The 22,387-nt window shown below is 39.8% G+C and overlaps 1 protein-coding gene and 1 pseudogene across 5 annotated transcripts in view; one reads left to right on the forward strand and one right to left on the reverse strand.

The window, feature by feature from the left end:
* Positions 1-22,387, forward strand: part of SREBP (Sterol regulatory element binding protein) — an 801,341-nt gene that overhangs the window by 51,993 nt on the left and 726,961 nt on the right. The window lies entirely within an intron of this gene.
* Positions 5,281-6,325, reverse strand: LOC137252794 (uncharacterized; annotated as a pseudogene).

Genomic DNA, 22,387 nt, shown 5'->3' on the forward strand with positions numbered 1-22,387 from the left:
AAGGTGGAAAGAGACAGGTGGACAGGCTTTTAAGCATCGGCATGGCTATGCCGTCTGGGCCCACTGCTTTGGATGGTTTAGCATGACCGATGGCATCCTCAACCTCTTTGGCGGTGATGGTAATTGGTGACGCGCTGAACTTACGTTTACGTGCGTGTCTGTTGGCACTCCGTCTATTTTTGTCGACCGTAGAATGCATTATGTATTGTCGGCAGAAAGCGCTCGTGCATTTTTTCGCATCCGACAGCACTTTGTCGCCAAAGGCGATGGAAACTTTGTCATTGTGCCTAGACGGATTCGATAGGGACTTTACGGTGGACCAAAGTTTACCTACACCGGCAGAGAGGTTACAACCGCTTAGGTGCTCCTCCCATTTCGTCCGCTTGTGTTCATCCACAAGCAATTTGATGCGTTGGTTTATATCCCTTATTTGGGGGTCGCCGGGGTCGAGCTGTCTTATAAGGTCACGTTCTCTCGCTAAACTTGCGGCCTCCGCCGGGAAGTGGGGCCGAATTTCGGGAATTCTACTTGCGGGAATGAAACAAGACGAGGCTAATTCAATGACCTTGCGGAAAGCACGCTCCCCTTGGCGGGCATCAGTTGGAATAGGGAGGGCAGCAAAGCGGCTGTCTAAAGGATTTGTATTCGTCCCACTTTCCTTTTTTTAAAGTTAATGAAAGTGCGTTTTTCTGCAACGATGAAGTCGGCGGGACGCTCGAGTGAAATAAGTATAGGCAGGTGGTCGGATGCCAATATTACCATCGGCTGCCAGTTGACGCAGTTTACGAGTTCTGCGCTCACGTTTGAAATATCCGGCGAACTGTGACAGCTTCCTACCATACGTGTGGGGCGTCTCCGTTTATAGTGCAGAACGTCGTTTCTTCTATTTGATCCGCTAACATCTCACCCCTACTGTCCACCCGCAAGTTTGAATGCCATAGATCGTGATGGGCATTGAAATCGCCTAAGATAATGCGATTGTTTCCAGTGAGTACGCCGCTGATATCAGGGCGGTATCCACTGGGCCAACAGGTGACAGGAGGGATGTAGATGTTGATGATTTCTAGATTTGCATCGCCTGACCGGACAGATAATCCTTGACGTTCTAAGACACTGTCCCTGCGGTCGATGTCGGGATCAAATATATGATATTGCACAATGTGGTGTATGATAAACGCGAGGCCGCCTCCATTTCCGCTCTCGCGATCTTTTCTGTGGACATTATACCCAGAACAGTGAGTTTAGTTTCTTGAATCGCAGCAATGCGGATGTTGTGCCGCTTCATGAAGTCGACTATATCCGTGATCTTCCCAGTTAATCCATTGCAGTTTAACTGCAGAATTCTGAAGTGCATAGGGGGAGACGTCGTCACTCTGGGAGTGACGGGTGACTACGCCTGGGTTGTGGAAGGCCAGAACGCGATTGCTGTTGAGGCCCTGGGACTAGACGTCCTTGGGTAGGCATTGGGGTACCCGGTGTATTTGGGTATGCGGCCTGGCAACATGGCGCAATGAAACCTGTCGGGGGGGTTGCCGTCGCGGAGACCAGAACATCTAGGAAAGTGGCACCGTCCATGGCAGGAGCTGCATTGAGCGGATGTCGCAAACGTATATATTCTGTGCTGGAAAACGGTACAAAGGGAGGTACGGACTAAGAGTCTGTTTCCCTGACCTACACAATTGCTGCCGGAAAAGAGGGGGGAAGAAGATGGGGGCAGGGGCTGATACTGGGCATTGCTCCCGACTCTACTACGGAGATTGTAGGTATGAGTGGGAGCGCCCTTGTGTTGCATAACTGACTGTTGGGGTAAGGCGGAGGTGGCATTTGGCATGCTGGCAAGCCCCTGCTAGCTCGTCGGGTGGGGTGAGTTTTTGCTCACCCGCCTTACCTTCAGTTCTACAAACAATAAAAGGGGTTCATGCCTGAATGTATGAGAAAAAGGCAAAGCTGGAAGAAAAGGTCCGTCCGTGTCAGGTGGAGTTATCCCTCACACCCTGCGTAACACCTTGACGCAGCCTTGGACGTCGCTGTGGCTCCTAAATTTAGCAACGTCCCCTTTGCCTGACATTTGTCTGTCCGTTACGGTCCCATGTCTCTAGCCTGTCTAGTCTGTTACAGTCGCCTCACACCCACATCCCCTACATTGCACTCGTGCAACACCCACACCAATTTAACTCTCACCTAGCCTATCATGTTGTTAGAATTTCAACCCATAGAATCAGATGAACAGAAAAGTGCGTAATTTTCCACGGAAGGTTTAACAGAACTTTTATTCAAAAATAAACTAAAACTACTTAAACTTAAGAGTGACAGAAAAATTCAAAAGAAATTTTTAAATACAGAGGGTATTTAATAAATGACCTTATGTCTACCATAAAAAAGGAAATTCTACAGCAAAAAATATCGAACTATTCTGATACTATGAATTCAAATAAATATATATATATATGCAAATAGATATGTATATGTATGGGCATAAATACCGTGGATCAGGGAAATTAAATCAACTTCTCAACAAAGAAAAAAAGGTTACGTTTAAAATTCATTAAGATATCAAAATTTAAATCTGAGGGTAGGGATTATCGACCCGCCACTGTATTTTTTTTACTCTTATTGTTTCTCACTAACTTCAAAGCAAAATTCAATTGTTCGATATACGTGTATTTATTTGTACGTAATGTAACAAAAAGGTGACATATATTGGCACTTACCGATCAATCCAGCGACGAAGGCGCCTGCGTCGAAGAGAGAGGTAGCTGAAAAATTAAGAGCGCATACATCAGGGAACGTATGCCTACAAGGGAATTCTCTATTGGAACCTTTTTTTTCCAACCTGCTGTTGGCACTTTTATTGTCATTCGGATACGCGGTCGCGGTCCGAATCACAGTAAAAAACTTCCCCCTATTTACTTTTCCCTTTAACTTATTATTTATTTATTAGTTACTAGCGGACCCCGTTGCACTTCGTAGCAACCAACCAAAAAAAGAAATGAAAGATTATAAATTTTTTTTATGAAATGAATGCATTGTATTTCAAAATTATTAATGTCAATCCAAAAAATTTGGATATACAATATCTTTAGTTTGCCCATTGGAAGCGAGCACAAACAAACAATTTGGAGTTCCAACTCATGAGCAGGCCACGTATAGCTGTCCATGTGAAAAGCACGGCTCCTCCAAATTTAATCCGCATATTTGAAGCGTTTGTCCTTGTGCCTTATCGATGGACATGACAAATGATAGACGCACTGGGAATTGCAAACGCTTAAATTCAAATGGCGTGTCTGTTGGAATCCGTGGAATACGTGGTATGGGTACAATTTCATTTTTCGCTGTTCCGGTCAGTATTGTCGCTTCAATTAAATTCGGCATCAATTTTTTTTACTACTAATCTTGTGCCATTGCACAGTTTTGGTGCATTTAAATTCCGCAGTAAAATAATTGATGAGCCAACCTTTAAATTCAAATAATGCGGTGGCATACCAGGTGGTTCCAAAGAGTTCAAAAATTCAATTGGATAATTCACTGCATCATCTGCATTCATTGCGCTATCAACAGATTTATATGATGTCACTGCACCTGGCAATTTTTATTGAATCTGATAATTGATTGCATTGACGTGTACATTTTTTTGTGCCAGTATTGCGCGTTCTCTCAACCAATTGTGATTCCTGTAATTTTGAACAATATTTGGAAACACACTTTCAATCAACTCTTCTGTTGATTGGAGAATCGTACAGAAATTGTTCGGCAATGTAATCAATCCATTTGTTTTATCGACTCGAACTTTTCCCTCGCCAATATCTAACAATTGCTTCGAGAACCGATCTGCAGATTGGTCGTTGTGGAATTGAACGTGCATATTTATGTTCAATGTCAATTTTTGCACATGTCGCCACAGAAGAGAACACTTTAAACATGCGTTGATCTCATCCGCCGGTGTTGATCGTGGAACCACAGGCAATATTTGTCGAAAATCCCCTGACAATAATATTAATGCACCACCAAAAATTTCTTGATTCTGACGTAGATCTTGCATTGTACGGTGTAATGCTTCCAGCGATTTTTTATGCATCATTACATTCATCCAATTTAATAATTGCTGCTTATTGCAAAACTTTTGCCATCGCAGAATTTCTTGAAATATTGCACGTGGGATGTTCAATCACCTGTTAATTTGAAAATAATTACATTTTAATTAATATCGATTAAATTTTAAAGTGATCAATCAATAAATATAAGCATACCTGCACATTCAACGGCAATTTTAATGCAGATTGCACTGTTCGTCCACCATCCAATAGAGTAGCAGCGATTCCCGACGAAGCAAGTGCCAATGCAATTTTTCGTTGCGATCGAATGGCTGCCAAAATGAGTGATATCACAAATGTTTTTCCCGTACCACCAGGCGCATCCAAAAAATATAATCCACCGACTTCATTTTGTACCGCTTGGATGATGGTATCATAGACATGTTTTTGATGGCCATTTAATTTAGGAACATTCAAATTCACAAATGTTGGCGATTCATTGGGATCATACTGTTGTTCACGTTGCAATTCTCGATCAAATAAATTATGTATTGGACGATTGGGTGGTGACAAACCTAATTGTCCTAATCCTTTATTTGCAATCGTAAGGCACATATCTTCAATCGCTATCAATGCCTCATTATACATTTCCAATGAAATCAGTGTTTCTTGTGTGATGACGCATTCGAATCAAATAGTCTTCTGCAGGCACTCTTAACCAACGACAATTAACGTTAATAAATGAAACAAAGTCATTCCGTTTCGTTTATTAACGTTAAGAACGTCAAATTAACGAAATGATTTTGCTTCGTCTTCTGCCATATCAAAACGAAATCAAATCGTTTATGTTGATTTATTAATTTCAAACTATGCTGGCAAAGCTGATTGATGGCGGAGTCATTTAAGGTGAAAGCATTAGCCAATCTGATTGCAACTTTTCTCACGAATTTTGACAGTACGAACATTTCTCAGAGTATTTTTGACATTACCACCAACGAATTACACGAACAAGTTACATGGAGTTTGTGTGTGTATGTCCGCTCGCTGTTACCACCTTACGGCTTCACCATGGCTATAGCATTGCCAACACAATTCAAACATAAAGTATCACGTTTTTGTTAACGTTTTTAACGTTAACGAAAGCTTTTCGTTTCGGTTAAAAACGAGATACAATTTGTCTTGATAATTTCTTTATCGATAATATTTCGAAGTGTTTCAACGGAAACGGTGGAAATTTTTGGATAAACGATTAGCTTAACGTTAAGGTGCATCCCTGGTCTTCTGCCATAAAATCTTCGTATTTATTCCACAATTCAAGAGGATTTGATGGAAAACATGTTGACACGATTATGGCATATAAGATACGTATTTGATGTGGAGAAGAAGCAATCGATGCATCGTGAAGTGTTAAAACCCAATGCGCATCATTTTCAAGCAAACATAATTGCTCGCATGCTTCACGATACGTCATACATAAATGACCATTCACTCTACGCAAATGTTGAAATGAACGTGGCCCAACAACATTTACTAACAACAATCGCAAATAATAACATTCTGCATTGTTTGGATGAACTGTGTACAATCTTCCAATGGTATCTGCAAAAAAACACCCGGATGGCCATCAAGAGGTGTTCCTTGTTTACGTCGTTGCCATTTCTTTGCAGTCCAATTGAAATAATGCGTTACATATGAATACAGCAACGTTCTGGCAAAGTTATCGCTTTCGCACAATTGAAAGAATGCAGTTAATGTTGTTGCTGGTGGTTGTGCTGCTCTCTGCTGTACATTTGCATCGGTAAAAGACACACGCTGGCCATTTTCAAGATGAACAGCCAAATGAACCACAGCAGGATATCGCTTATGAATTGGAAATGAATAAGTTCTCCAAAGAGCTTCATTAGTGCTAATATAGCGCCCCATTTGATATTGTGCGATTTGTCACCAGCTACTCCAAAAACAGCCATATCACTGCCTTTATTCACATATTTGCAAATGTATTTAATCGATTTCACAGAATTACAGTACTCAACATTTATGTGAGCCTGAAATACTTTTGACAATAGTGTAGAATAAGGCACTATCCAACGATTATCAACTTCAACGTCTTGATTGCGTATTTTAATTGTTGTTGTATGGCCATTATCCTCCAGTGACCGACGTCGGTACAACGGGTATCCGTCGGCACCTGTAATAGTATCAGAAGTTAATGCTCTTGAATACCGTTTTGAACATTTTCCATCGATCATGCATGGCGAATTCATATTTATCTGACCACAAGGGTCATGGATCATATTTTTCGCGACAACTTCAAATAATTCTGGATCACTGATTTCATCTGGAATTTCAGCTGATATAATGATATCAATTTGATCGGGTGTTATTTTACGAACCAGCGATATCAAGATATGCGCGTGCGGCAGCGCTCTCTTTTGCCATTCAATCGAATACATTCAGCAACGCACCTCCCCAAAAGTTCGCAATTTGATAATCAAATCCATCAGTGCTCTTACTTTTTGTCGAAATACACGTGCTGTTATATCGTGCCGATCTGTTGGATTCTGACCATCAAATAAATTGTTTTTTATGTTAGACCACTGTGGATTGCATGTGAATGTTATGAATAGGTCGGGACGACCATATTTGCGAACGTATGACATTGCATCTTGCGTATATTCGTGCATGTGGCGCGGACTGCCAACATATGTCGATGGTAAAATTGTTAAACGTCCGATATTATTAACATTGCCATCATTCACTATTGCATCTCGCAAGTGTATGTATTCTTCCGATCGTAATTTGGCTTGATTGAATCGAAGATAATTAAGGCGTTCTGCTTCAATTTTCGCATACATGTCAACAACGTATTGGTGGAAAAGTTGGCCACATCGCATAATAAAGTTGTCTTCTTGTGGGCGAATCATGAATCTATACGAATAATAATTCATTGCACTAACTGTTTTTGTACGTCACGACCTATGATGAATACATTATCAGTAAATTGAAGTCATGTCTTCTTGTTATGAAATAAATACAATACATATTAAATTGAATTCATTTAATTTTACCGGTTCGTGGATCTATCATTCGTATATTGATATGATAGCCGTCGTCACCTTTCCAGTGCAATAATGGATACTGTAATGCATCACAGCTGCGGTGAAGCTCTGAAACACGCCGTAATTCTTCATTTCTTCGATGTAGCACAATATCGCGAGATTGAAACTGGTCTCCAACAATCACAATTTCCACTTCATCAATTGTTGGTGCATTAAATTGTCTCGCATGCTCTCCAAAGGGCGTTTTGTCAGCCCTTATAACGATTCTGTGATCATCAGATGGCACACGATCGAGAGCGGTTTTAAACAATCGAATTAATTCATTGTACTGATGTAAGAAGGTTTAAAGTTCAGAAACAATTTGTCGTCTTGCATGCGCAGCAATTGTACAACGCCGTTCCAATTCACAATTTGCATCTCCGATAAAATAGATTTGCAAAAATTGAGGATCAGCATCAGGATACGGCAATAAGGATCCAGCTCGATGATAAATCTGACCTTGAATCTGTAATATTTTTTTGAAATGTAATTAGATACTGGATACGAATTCTTGAACACATCAAAAAAATTGCTGCTCAGATCGCAATTTTCATATGATATTCCGCATGAAGTAATTACCTTAAATGTCGGCATGAAATTGTCTCTTACAATTTTGGTCGCACCAAAAGAAGTCATTTGAAATGCCGCATTGTATTCTTGAATGTGAGACAAAAAATGCTTAGACGTTTGCGACGTTCCAAAAATGAATGAATGAAGTGGATCGGGGGGAGATTCAAATGCTGGTAGTCTCACTTTTCCATTAGCACAACACATGCCAGGCGTTTCACCCTGAAATTTGGCTGCATCACAATGTGGACATCTCGCCGTCATTCCACCAATATTGGCATGTTCAATATAATCATTTTCGCTATTGTAAGCGAAAGCAGCGTATTCCATCTCTTGCACAGCACGACGATGAAAGTCGTGTCGTTCGTCTCGATGCTGGATTTAATGGATTTGGATCTGTCGATCTATGACGACGTGCGTTTCTTAATTGTTGTACTTGGTTTTGTTGTGAGCGTTCCTCTACACTTTGCGCTCTCCTTTGATTAAATCTATAGGTAGAATTACGCATACGTCGACCTATAGTTGATCGTCTTGTTGGTGGCATTTTGATGCATATGATGAAATTATGGAAAAAATCTTTTTTAACTATGTTTTCTTGCACTAAACACACTTAAAATCACTTTTTAAATTAATAATAGTTGGAGAAATGTAGAGCGTTTTCTACATCTATGTATATGCCAAATCAATAGGCAAACGAAATTTGGTGTTTATATGGCTTTATTTTGTCGTAACTCTTTGACGATTACAAATTCAATGATCTTACATGCTAAGAAAAAATTCAATTTAGGCAGCAGAATTTATGTTTAGGTATTTTCCATGGAAAAGTCCTGCTATTTAATGTTGACAAAATAACCGATGAGTGCGAAGAGTATATAGGCAAAGTAATATTAGTGCAGGCGAGTGTGCATTATGTTGCTGCAGTGGGAGTGCAGTGGGAGTGGGAGTGAGTGGGAGTGCAGTGCATTGAGGAATATGCGATAATAGCAAAATGATAAAAAAAAGCGAAAAACAAAAGCGAAGACGGTGACGTTACGTTGTACAACAAAAGCATGAATGCGTGCGATGAGTGGGAGTGTGTGTTTGTATAATAGTTACCATCAGAAGAAAGTGATTGATAAACATTTGCATTTGGACAGGTTCATCTGTTTAAAATTTGTATGTTGTCAATGAAATTAACTTGTAATAGGTTGGATCGATTTTTTTCGTTAGGTCGGACCGAAATGTAAACTTTTTTTTCAAATTTTGAATTTTTTCTAAAAAAAAAATCATAACTCAAGAATGGCTAAACCGATTTGGGATTTCAAAATCAACTAACCATCATCTCTCCTTCCTGTATCTTTCTAAAAATTTCATGGCAATCGTTCTATCCGTTCTCGAGTTATGGAGTGACAATCAAAATGTACACTTCTTTTTATATATATAGATTAGATTTAGACTGTGAATACAAAAAAAATAAAGCAATTTGTGATATCTTATAAAAAAATGTAAACGGAAAGAACCAAATGATTAAAAAAACTAAATAAAAGAGTTGGCGATTGCACAGCAAAAAAATTTCATTCGCCTGGTAAGAAGCATAAACAAAAAAGCAAAGGAAAACAAAAAAATCTAGAAGCAAGTGGGAAAGGCGAACAAAAAAATTATACAGAAAGAAAATTTTAGTGCGGTGATTTAGACAAAACAAAGAAACCCAAAAAGAAAAAAATGCGGGCCAATAGGGCTTAGGGCCAGGTACCATACATATGTGTATCTATGTACGTATATGAATATGTACATAGGTTGGTATATGAAAAAAACAAAAAAAGGTGATGTGGCGAACAAACTAGAAGCTACCTATCAACCTTATGGTGATACAAAAATTATTGACAAAAAAATTCTTAAGATCAACTTGAATAACAAATGAACAAATTAAAAATTAATGTCAATGCGGTGAACCCAAAAAAACCAAATCGTCTAATAAAAAATATAAAAAATTATAAAAATAAAAAAATATTGAATAATAAAAAAAGAAAAATGCAAAACTCAATAGTGCGGCTAAATACTAAATATACTGATTAAAAATTAACCAAAAAAAACTCTCTAATGAGTTAAAAAAAGTCCAAATGAAAACAATGTAAATTCCGACCGCGGCGCACGGATTATTCTGCTCCCTTCTTGGCCTCTCTCCTCGGGTTTGCTTTCCTCCTCCAATCTCTGCTCAAGTTAATGATCGCGGTGCCAGGACAGGAGCGTCAAGATGCCCCTCTACCCCTTTGACGTATAGCCTGGCACCGTCTGTATGCTTCCCCTTCCTTGATACTAAATACTACCCCTCTTTTTTTTTGTGCGTTTATGACTCTTGATGGTGGTGCAGAAGTGGCAGGCTTCTTGATAAATACTACCCCGCTTTCTTTTTGCGTTTGTGGCTTGTGATGGTGGAAGGCTTAAACTTTTGCACAGCAATCTAGATGTGTAAAGGGGAAGAATATTAGGGACTGGGGTCATGGCGGCAGAGGAAGACATTAGGGTGCATGTGACCTTATTATATTTATTGACTTTTATCTACTTATTTCATTTTACCTATTTATGTCATTTTATTCATTCATTTGGTTTTATTTATTTTACTTGATTTTATCCAATAGATTTTTATTAAATATCTGGCTTTATTTATTTATGTATGTAATTTTAGTTATTTTACTTAGTTTTATATTTAATTTTATTTTATAATTTTAGTTAATTTATTTTAATTTTATTATATTTTTAACTTTCATTATTTTATCTAAATTTTTTACTTAATTTTATCTCTGTATATAATTTCCTTTATTTCACTAAATTTTATTGATTGTAGGTATGTAGTTTTATTTAAATTAATTTCCACTTTTAATATTTTTTTAAATTTATTTTCACTATTAGTCCACATGCACCATGGACTGGGGAAAGAGGTTTCACTGGACTCACCTGGGGATGTTGTCAAGCAGGGTATGGGCTCCCGGTTCCTCCTTGGGATTCCGCTAAATTACCCGTTAGCACGGTTTTATGAAAAAAATCGCGAACTTTTTTTTTCGCAAAAAAATATATATAATTAAAACTTGCTTCCGCACTCACTTAAGTCAACTTTTCTTTTGAGACGTTCTCTGCAATCGTTTGGCGGTCGTACCCCATAAATCAAAAGCATTTCTTTCTCACCACTTTCATTCAAGAACGAAAGACACCAATACATACAATCCTATTTTGGCGGGAAAAGACGGATATAAACTTTCACGAACTAACTTCACGCATACTAACAGATACGTGTTCGAGCATCTATCCAAGTGTTTGCTTCCTACCAGTTACTAACACATGTGAACGTAGCTATGCCGGTATATGCACACAGATACATACGTAAATGTTTGAACATCCTTACCATCGCATTAACCCACAGGCTGCCGCTACAGGCTCGCAACCGCCGGTGTTGCATGCAACATGGAGCGTGAGCGTTAAAAAAAATCAAAGCGCAGTCTGTCCTAAAGCTACCTTCAAACGCCTAACGTGTGGCCTCGACCCACGACCTAAAGCCGGGCTATTGCCTATTCTTCTGATTATTTAGGGTTTATGTTAACTCGTATAAGGGCAGCACGCGGAATAAAAAAATGTTTCTACTACTAACCTAATATCACAGATATCTACTTATATTAATGACTAGAATGGCATGCGGGTTAAATCTAAAGTTATATCACTGGTAAGTATTTAAGCCTATATCACAGATATCTATCTACCTAAATCTATATCACAATTTTTGGTATGTTAGTAATAAAATATCACAGCATCTATAAAATAATAATAAAAATAAATAAATAAATAATAAAAAACAATAAATAAATGAATAAATAAGGTCAACTATAAACATGGTCAAAGAAATAAATAATTGCATAAATAATTACTCTAATGGTCAAGCTAAAACTAAAGCTAGAAAACGTTGCACACATCTACATTTAACATAGGTCACCAAAACTAACATTCAACATATAATTAAGCAACAAAAATATCCTTAGCGTGGTATACGCCGACTTTCTTGCCACTGGTATCGCCGAGTTCATACATCGAGTTGCCGATCGCTTTAAGAACGACGCACTTTACTTGCTTTGGGGCAAGCTTAGCATTATAGTTGTTTACTTGTGAACTCTGTTTGAAATTTCGGCGATATACCACTTGTCCGATTCGGAATTTCACATCCCTGGATCGGGTGTTTTAAACTTTCTGACTTCGCCCATGTGCTAACTTAAGCTCCTTCATTATCGAGTCCCTAATTCCTTGCAATCTATCTGCTCGCGCATCTATCTGTAGATCAGTATCTTTCACGGTGCCTAATATGCGGCATACTTCATAAGACGTGCCATGTTGCATCATCGGTAAGGGCAAAGGATAGGGCAAAGGCCGCATCACTGATGCCCCTATCCCAACTCTTTTGATTCTCTCTAATGAAGGATCTTACTATCTATAGTACTGAGCGATTCACCCTCTCGCTGCATTCCCTTGTGGAGAGTAGAATGCATTCCGGATATGTCTTGCGCCATACTTTTCTAAAAATTTTGCAAAAACATCGGATACAAACTATTTGCCATTATCTGAGTGGATGTATTCTGGGACTCCAAAGATGTGAAAAACCGCTTTCTCCAAAAACTTAATAACATCTACAGACGTGGCTTTACGTGGAAAAATGGTCAAGACAAACAAACACATACACATTACCATCACACGCACGTGGGTAAGGGCCCATAAAGTCAATAAACAAACGTGGGAAAGGTCTCTCAGTCACGTGTTGCTTTCCCATGAGTGGTTTGTGAAAAGAGTTCTGGGTTTTATTTCCCTTACAGACTTCGCGTTCCCTAACATAATTTTGAACCTCTGTTACCATACCAGGCCAGTAGTATTTTTCGCGTATTCGGGCTAACGTTTTATGGATGCCTCCGTGCCCAGTAGAAGGTGAGCTCTGGGAGGCTTCCACCAATCCTGCACGCAGTTCCGACGGCACCCAGAGTTTCCAGGCTTTGTCCTGCTGAAGATCGTCCCCCCGGTTAAACTGAGTCCGTCTATAGACATACCCGTCTGATACGCACAACTCTGGTATTTTATCTTGATTCTCTGTCACAGTTTTCTTAAGTTCATCATACTCTTCCGTTTTAAAGTATGGTGAGTCCAAGTCGATGTCCATTAGTCTGTCAGATAGCTTAATTTTGTCCATGTGTGCTCGCGACAGTGTATCTGGGATTACGTTAAGTGCTCCTTTCCTATGTTCTATTTCAAAATCGTATGCCTGCAATTTCAAACTCCATCGCGCGAGTATCCCAGAAAGATCTTTCTGGTTCGTCAACCATTTGAGACTCGCGTGATTGGTGATGATTGTGAACGGCAACCCTTCGACGTACGGCCGAAATCTCTTCACACTGATCACTGCCGCGTAGCAGTCTAGCTCGGTTATGCTATAGTTTCGTTGTGCTTTGTTCAATCTTGCGGAAACGTAAGCTATCGGTCTTTCGCTGTTCTCGTCGTCCAACTGGAAGAGTACCCCGCCCACACCGTCTGTCGAAGCATCGCACTGGATATAAAATCGTCTGTCAAAGTCAGGGCGTACCAGTACGGGAGCCGAAATCAGGCTTTGTTTTAGTCGCTCAAACGAATCTCTAGCCTCGTCAGTCATCGTAAACTTTTTTATTTTGTCTTTAGTGAGACAGTCGTGCAGCGGAGCTGCGACGGTTACGTAGTCTTGAATAAAACGACGGTACCAGCCTGACATCCCTAGAAACCGTCGGAGCTGCTTTGGTGTTTTCGGCTCGGGAAAATCCCTCACAGCAGCAACTTTGTTCGCATCGGTACGGATGCATCCATCGCCCACTACATAACCTAAGTACCTAACTTCTTTAAAACAAAATTTACTCTTTTCCACGTTAATGGTAAGGTTAGCCTCACGTAAACATCTAGCGACCTTTTCCAACAAACATAAATGAGACGAAAAATCTACGGAACATACCAAGAAATCATCTAAATACACAAACACGGAATCACGTAAAGAAGCGGGTATAACCTTGTCCATAAGTCTACACATTCTTTGCGCTGCGTTACACATTCCAAACGGCATGACTGTGTATTGGTATAGGGGACGCCCTGGCACTGTAAATGCTGTCTTTTCCCTAGATTTCTTCTCGAGTGGGATCTGCCAAAAGGCATCTTTCAAATCAATTGCCGAAATGAACCTAGTGTTCTGCAGTCGGCTAATGATCCCGTCGATATTTGGCAGTGGATATGCATCTTTGATGGTGCGTTCACTAATCTTTCGTGTGTCGAGGCACATACGCTTCTTTTCTCCCTTTATCACCAGCGACACAGGGGAGCTCCAGCTACTATTGCTCTCCTCTATCACGCCTAAACCAAGCATCCTATCGAGCTCTTCAAAAACTAGCTTTTGGATCGCTGGTGATATAGGGTAATGCCTTTGCTTGACTGGGAGGTTTTCATTTGTGACTTCTATTACGTGTTCCTCCACATTAGTTTTCCCTAAACCTAGGACCGCAAATGAGGGAACCTGCGCCTTGACCTTCTCCAACGCCACACTCTGCTCTCTTGTCAGAACATGCTGTACCGCTTCAAATGATAAGTCGCCCTCGGCGAGTACAAGTTCTGCAACGCCAGTGTGAGTTGGATGCGATAGAACCCCACGACTAACAACATTCAGATCGAAAGCCTGCCAAAAGTCTACCCCTAAATACACCTCTTGCTGGAGGCCTGGTACGATGAGAAACTCTAGGTCCTTATATATTCCATCCCAGAAGACAGACAGAGCGATAGCACCAACCGCTGGCGGTTCGCCACCATTGGCTGTGCGTATGTTTTGATTGGCCAGTGGGATGATGCTATCCTCCCTGCCTTCTATCAGCTTCTCATAATTTTTACCTAGACAACTCGCGCCAGCACCTGAATCCAGCAAGGCTACGACATCCCTATCCCCGATCTTTATCTGCGCAAAGAAACGGTTATCGCCTTTCATGGTGACAATTGTCGCTACTATTTTATTAATAATTCGTCTCATGTTCTTTTTCTTTGCTCGCATATTCATTATCTTTTAAAAATTTCTACTTCTCTTCCTAGCGAGAAATTCTTCGCACAAAATCCGTTGTCTAGCTGCTTCGTATTCCAGCTTCCATTGATGTAGACTTTTTGGCTCGGCTTTCCCTACACCTAACTTGACACTACACGCACTGTCGTCCGCCCTTTTTAAAATTCTGAAGCGGGGTTGGTCTCCGGGTAGTCTGTTCCCTGGCGAGAGCTCCCGACAATCTCCGCCAGTTGGGAGTTTCCCTTACCCGCTTTGTAAACACAAAAAGACATATCACCGCCACACGCAAAACATACCATATCATGAAAGGACGATTTAAAACGATTATCTCTCTACAATTCGGACGGATTCTTGACAAAAAAATCAACAGGCATTCCACACGAAAAACATAACATGAGGTGAAAGGGGGACGCACAAAACGAATTGGCGGTGGGTTTGGAGTTGCTCAAAGGTTTGTGTTGGTTCGTAGCTCTAGGTACTGGATGATATGGTTGTTGGTTTGGCCCTCTCGGTTTGGTCGGATTCGTGATCGCCTCCACGGGTTGCCTATTGATCCCCTCATCCGCAGGTGTCAATTCGGGATATTTTAATTCGTTGACCGGTTTGGTACGGGTTCGGTTCTCCTTTATGAGCCGCTCTGCCCTCTTACACTCAGCCTTCAGCTCCGCCAACGTGTCAATCTTCGATGCGAAGGTTAAGTTCGCAAGGTAGGGTTTCAGGTTGCCCCTAATGATCCCCACTACCTCCTTCTCCTGGATCTTTTTCCGCAAGCGGAATGTCAGGTTATGGACCTCACCGTAGAAGTCGTAGAACCCTTTTTGTTGCTGTTGTTTGCGTTCCATAATTTCTCTTATAATCTCGTAATCGGACTCCGCAGTCTTGAAGTGGGCTAGCAGTTCCACTTTCCGCTTTGAGCCCAAAAGACCCGAACTCGGGTTCGTCGGCGTGACCTTCAAGAACTTGCCAGTACCACTTCAAGGCAGAGCCCGTTACGAGGCAATGGAAATCGGTGAAGAGCTGAAAGTGGGATATGTTGTGTTGTTGCCTCAACTTTTCAATCCTAAAAATGAAGTTATCCACCGTAATTCCCTTAGTCGTCCCGTCAAACTTCACATGCCACTTATCCAGGTCCAACTTATTCCATCTCGGTGGGTCCTGGGTGTTCCTAATCCCCCCTGCTGCACCTGGATTGACACGCTGGTGGGCTGTCTCATTCCTTATCTCCCTAGGCTCTGGTGTAGACGCGCGCTCAGACCTGTACCCTAACGGTTGCGCTGAGTTCTCCATATCAGCGACGCGGTTGCTGAGGTTCGACACATTATCCCGGATATGACGGACATCGTTCATATATTGTGCCATCACCTGGTTTTGCTGTGCCATCATCGCCATCATCTGGCTTAAATGTTCGATGTTGGCGGCTGTGGAACTAGGTCCGCTTCTCCGCAGTTCCGCTGCCCCAGCACCCGCGTTCGCTGGTGGCTCAATCCTCCTAGGGGCTGCCCCACCAACAGCACCAGACTCTTCCGTATCGGACATTTCGAACAGCTGGTCTATTCTCCTCGAAAAACTCAAGCTGTTGTCGCCCTCACTAAAATAAACGCTGTCCGATCTTCTAATGGTAACCGGCCGAATCACCTCCTCCCGACTAGTTGACCTGAAGACCCGCGAAGTGCACCTGTTGAAAAAGTCCGTTGGCAAAAACTCTACGGGATGGGGTACGCCCGTGTCGATCTGCGTAAAGATCGATCCTACCACCTGGTTCTGTAGCGCTCTGCTCACACTCCTTGTGATCCTCTGGTTCTTGTTGAATAACCCCAATCCACCAGTAACTCGTTCCGGTGTGTCTTCCTCCTCCATACACGACAACACTCGCACAGGAAAGGAAAACTTTCTTGACCTATGGGGATTAAGTCGCCAAACAGATTTACCCTAACGCCGTGTAATCTCAGGACAAATGAGAAAGGCTAAGTTCAATCCAAACAGAGCAAAAAGAAACAATAAGAAACGTAGTGAATCTTTATTTCGCCTGCAGACTCTGAAGTATAATACCCCTATGCGACGAAGAAAGAAACCTAGTGCCGAAATATAAGAAAAAAATCAAAAGCCACGAACTCAAGGCTTTGCAAAAGAATAAAAAAAAACTTTTAAAACTCACAAATTAGGCAGGTAACCCAAAAATAAAAACCAAACAATCGTGATAGTAAAAAAATGTGTAGGCAAAAAAAAATAAATAAACCCACTTAGGGTTAAATTCTGTCACCGAAAATTTCAAGCGAAACTCCAAACAATGGGTTAAATATGTATATGTAAATAGGTATAGTAACCGAGGTAAAGAAATTACAAATAACAGGGTTACGCAAAATAAACTTGGGGAGGATCTCAATTCAAATTCATAAAAATTTCAAGCAAGTTTTAAGGAATTTAAAAACTAAAAATTAAAAGTATTATAAAATGGGAACTAAAATTTGCAATAATGACTAATCGGACAAATTAAAAAAAATATAATAATAATAAAAAACTTAAAATAATAATACGATTACATACATAAACGCCGATCCGAAAACAATTTCGTTGCGTCGAATCATCAAATTAACACGCCTTTATGCAAGTATTTTATATAACTATATTATAACATAAAAGTAATTTTTATTTTATTTTTTTTCAAGGGAGTTTTTCTTTAAATCAAAAAGCAAGTGGTAATCCAAGAAGGGGTTGGATTTTATATAAGGTGCCACGATTTTCAAACTTTTGTTGATTTGTAGGGGTAGAGGGGGTCATAAAAATCACAAAATTATCATCCGCAGCTCTAGGAAACTCTTAGTTTATGAAATATAAGCTTTTTAATTTCCAAATTTAGTAAAATTTCAACTTAAGTTCTGCACTTAAAATTCGGGTCGCACATGTCGATAGCGGTATCAAAAGACGCGTATTTGCGTCAAGATTCAGAATCCGAAAGCAGAAACTATATTTTTTATCTCGTTTAAAAGTTATTCGCGGAAAACACGTCGGCACTATTGTCACTTTTTTCGTTGTTGCCGAAGGCCGCCTATGCAGAAAGGTGTTCTACACAGAATTACCGTTGGAATGAGCATAAAAATCTATAAAGTCCGATTTTTTTTTTTTTTTTTTTTTGACAAATGTATGTATTCTGCACTTGTTCCAATTAAATACATTAATTTCAAATTATTCCGAGATTTACAAAACAAAATACATTGATAGTGTATGTTTGTTTGCATTTATGTCGACGTGCCACCACCTTATAATGTTCTACCAAGATAAAAAGATATTGCTGGCAACACTATTCACAACTTTCATTTATTTTCGTTTGTTTAATTGCAACAACGAAAAAAGCTACAATAGTACCGACGTGTTTTCCGGGAATAACTTTTAAACGAGATAAAAAATATAGTTTCTGCTTTCGGATTCTGAATCTTGACGCAAATACGCGTCTTTTGATACCGCTATCGACATTGATACCGCTATCGACATGTGCGACCCGAATTTTAAGTGCAGGACTTAAGTTGAAATTTTACTAAATTTGGAAATTAAAAAGCTTATATTTCATAAACTAAGAGTTTCCTAGAGTTGCGGATGATAATTTTGTGATTTTTAGGACCCCCGCCACCCCTCGAAAAAAAAGTTGGAAAATCGTGGCACCTTATTCAAAATATTCCCCCCAAGAAGTTGTACTGTTACTTTTTAAACAACGTATTTAAAGAAATATTGAAATTAAAATGGTATGACGATCCATATTTACTTAAAAAAAAAAAAAATATGGTTACAGAGTAACAGGTTCAAAATTCAACTCTTAAGCCATGGTTATTTTGAAATTAATTCAAAAATAATATTAGTACCAAAAACAACAAAAAAAAAAAATCTAAATTAATTCAATCTACGACACCGCGGCAAAAAAATAAAAAAACTTCCAAATAAATATGTATGCACGTATGTATATGGAAAGAGTACAGAATACACGTACGTTTTAATGTGTGAGATATGTATATGTATGTATAAATCTCGATGTATCTTTGTTATTCGATGTTGTTTTTGTAATGCTAATCAGATTTTAAGTTTTACTCAGAACAAAATATGCTTGGTGTGTGTTGATGTTGCACTTCGGTAAGGTCATGGTGAGTGTGAGTGAGTGGTCCGTTTGTCACTAGTCTAGGTCCTAGTCAACTAAGTCTCCCAAATACGTCCTTTTATTCAGTGTAGCACTACAAGCCTACAAGATCGGCCCTCAAGCTTGGTTGCCACACTGCTTCAAATCGCCTTCGTGTAGGCTGACTGCAAACCTCACGTACACACAGTGCTGGACTACGTACACGGTAGCTTAAACAGTCACCTACACGCTACAACCTCTACTTGTCAATATACTAGCCCTACCGCAGAATACCACTTATGCAAGCGTTGCAGCTTTCAAAAGGAACCTCTACGGCAAGGCGATTATCCCCCCTTGTGTTTGTTGTAGTGGCACCTATCGCGTCGGACGGATCCAAGCGATGTTGCCCCTACAAGGGTCTCCGTCGTGTCAGAGAACTAAAACTGAAATTGAAGGAAAGGTAGAAGTTATAACGGCAAACAAAAGATATCGTTAAAGAAAGGAAAAGTTATGAATAGAAAATTTTTTTTTTTTTAGACAAAAAAAGCTTTAAGGAATGCAAAAATAAAACAAAATAAAGATGGAACTGAAATTGAGAGAAAAACAAAAAAATTGAAATTGAAAATTGGGCTATTTCGTTGGGCGCCATTGTTGTATAACTGACTGTTGGGGTAAGGCGGAGGTGGCATTTGGCATGCTGGCAAGCCCCTGCTAGCTCGTCGGGTGGGGTGAGTTTTTGCTCACCCGCTTTACCTACAGTTATACAAACAAAACAAGTAAGGAAGGTTAAGTTCGGGTGTAACCGAACATTACATACTCAGTTGAGAGCTATGGTGACAACATAAGGGAAAATAACCATGTAGGAAAATGAACCGAGGGAAACCCTGGAATGTGTTTGTATGACATGTGTATCAAATGAAAGGCATTAAAGAGTATTTTATGAGGGAGTGGGCCATAGTTCTATAGGTGGACGCCATTTAGGGATATAGCCATAAAGGTGGATCAGGGTTGACTCTAGAATGCGTTTGTACGATATGGGTATCAAATGAAAGGTATTAATGAGTATTTTAAAAGGGCGTGGACCTAAGTACTATAGATGGACGCCTTTTCGAGATATCGCCGTAAAGATGGACCAGTGGTGACTCTAGAATACGTTTGTACGATATGGGTATCAAATGAAAGGTGTTAATGAGCATTTTAAAAGGGAGTAATCCTTAGTTCCATAGGTGGACACCGTTTCGAGATATCGCCATAAAGGTGGACCAGGGGTGACCCTAGAATTGGTTTGCACAATATGGGCATCAAACGAAAGGTGTTAATGAGTATTTTAAAAGGGAGTGGGCCTTAGTTCTATAGGTGGACGCCGTTTCGAGATATCGCCATAAAGGTGGGCCAGGGGTGACTCTAGAATTCGTTTGTGCAATATGGGTATCAAACGAAAGGAGTTAATGAGTATTTTAAGAGGGAGTGGGCCTTAGTTCTATAGGTGGACGCATTTTCGAGGTATCGCAATAAAGGTGGACCAGGGTTGACTCTAGACTTTGTTTGTACGATATGGGTATCAAATGAAAGGTGTCAAATGAAAGGTATCAAATGAAAGGTGTATTTTTAAAAGGGAGTGGGCCTTCGTTTTATAGGTGTTCGCCTTTTCGAGATATCGCCATAAAGGTGGACCAGGGGTGACTTTAGAATTTGTTTGTATGATATGGGTATCAAATGAAAGGTGTTAATGATTATTTTAAAAGGGCGTGGGGCTTAGTTCTATAGGTGGACCCCTTTTCGAGATATCGCCATAAAGGTGGACCAGGGGTGACTCTAGAATTCGTTTGTGCAATATGGGTATCAAACGAAAGAAGTTAATGAGTATTTTAAGAGGGAGTGGGCCTTAGTTCTATAGGTGGACGCCTTTTCGAGATATCGCCATAAAGATGGACCAGGTGTGACTCTAGAATGCGTTTGTACGATATGGGTATCAAATGAAAGGTGTTAATGAGTATTTTAAAAGGGAGTAATCCTTAGTTCCATAGGTGGACGCCGTTTCGAGATATCGCCATAAAGGTGAACCAGGGGTGACCCTAGAATTCGTTTGTGCAATATGGTTATCAAACGAAAGGAGTTAATGAGTATTTTAAGAGGGAGTGGGCGTTTCTGGACCAGGGGTGACTCTAGACTTTGTTTGTACGATATGGGTATCAAATGAAAGGTGTTAATGAGTATTTTTGAAAGGGAGTGGGCCTTCGTTCTATAGGTGTTCGCCTTTTCGAAATATCGCCATAAAAGTGGACCAGGGGTGACTCTAGAATGAGTTTGTACGATATGGGTATCAAATTAAAGGTATTAATGAGAGTTTTAAAAGGGAGTGGTGGTAGTTGTATATGTGAAGGCGTTTTCCAGATATCGACCAAAATGTGGACCAGGGTGACCCAGAACATCATCTGTTGGATACCGCTAATTTATTTATATATGTAATACCTGCCAAGATTTTAAGGGTTTTTTATTTCGCCCTGCAGAACTTTTTCATTTTCTTCTACTTAATATGGTAGGTGTCACAATCATTTTATAAAGTTTTTTCTAAAGTTATATTTCGCGTCAATAAAACAATCCAATTACCTTACCATATTTCATCCCTTTTTTCGTATTTGGTATAGAATTATGGCATTTTTTTCATTTTTCGTAATTTTCGATATGGAAAAAGTGGGCGTGGTCATAGTCGGATTTCGTTCATTTTTCATACCAAGATAAAGTGAGTTCAGATAAGTACGTGAACTGAGTATATTAAAGATATATCGATTTTTGCTCAAGTTATCGTGTTAACGGCCATGCGGAAGGATAGACGGACGACTGTGTATAAAAACTGGGCGTGGCATCAACCGATTTCGCCCATTTTCACAGAAAACAGTTAACGCCATAAAATCTATGGCCCTACCAAATTTCAAAAGGATTGGTTAATTTTTGTTCGACTTATGGCGTTAAAAGTATGCTAGACAAATTAAATGAAAAAGGGCGGAGCCACGCCCATTTTTAAATTTTCTTTTATTTTTGTATTTTGTTGCACCATATCATTACTGGAGTTGAATCTTGACATAATTTACTTATATACTGTAAAGATATTAAATTTTTTGTTAAAATTTTACTTTTAAAAAAAATTTTTTTTAAAGGTGGGCGTGGTCCTTCTCCGATTATGCTAATTTTTATTAAGCGTACATATAGTAATAAGAGTAACGTTCCTGCCAAATTTCATCATGATATCTTCAACGACTGCCAAATTACAGCTTGCAAAAGTTTTAAATTACCTTCTTTTAAAAGTGGGCGGTGCCACGCCCATTGTCCAAAATTTTACTAATTTTCTATTTTGCGTCATAAGTTCAACTTATCTACCAAGTTTCGTCGCTTTATCGGTCTTTTGTAATGAATTATCACACTTTTTCGGTTTTTCGAAATTTTCGATATCGAAAAAGTGGGCGTGGTTATAGTCCGATATCGTTCATTTTAAATAGCGATCTGAGATGAGTGCTCAGGAACC

This window comes from Eurosta solidaginis, chromosome 5 (assembly GCF_040869045.1).
Source record: "Eurosta solidaginis isolate ZX-2024a chromosome 5, ASM4086904v1, whole genome shotgun sequence".
NCBI lineage: Eukaryota > Metazoa > Arthropoda > Insecta > Diptera > Tephritidae > Eurosta > Eurosta solidaginis.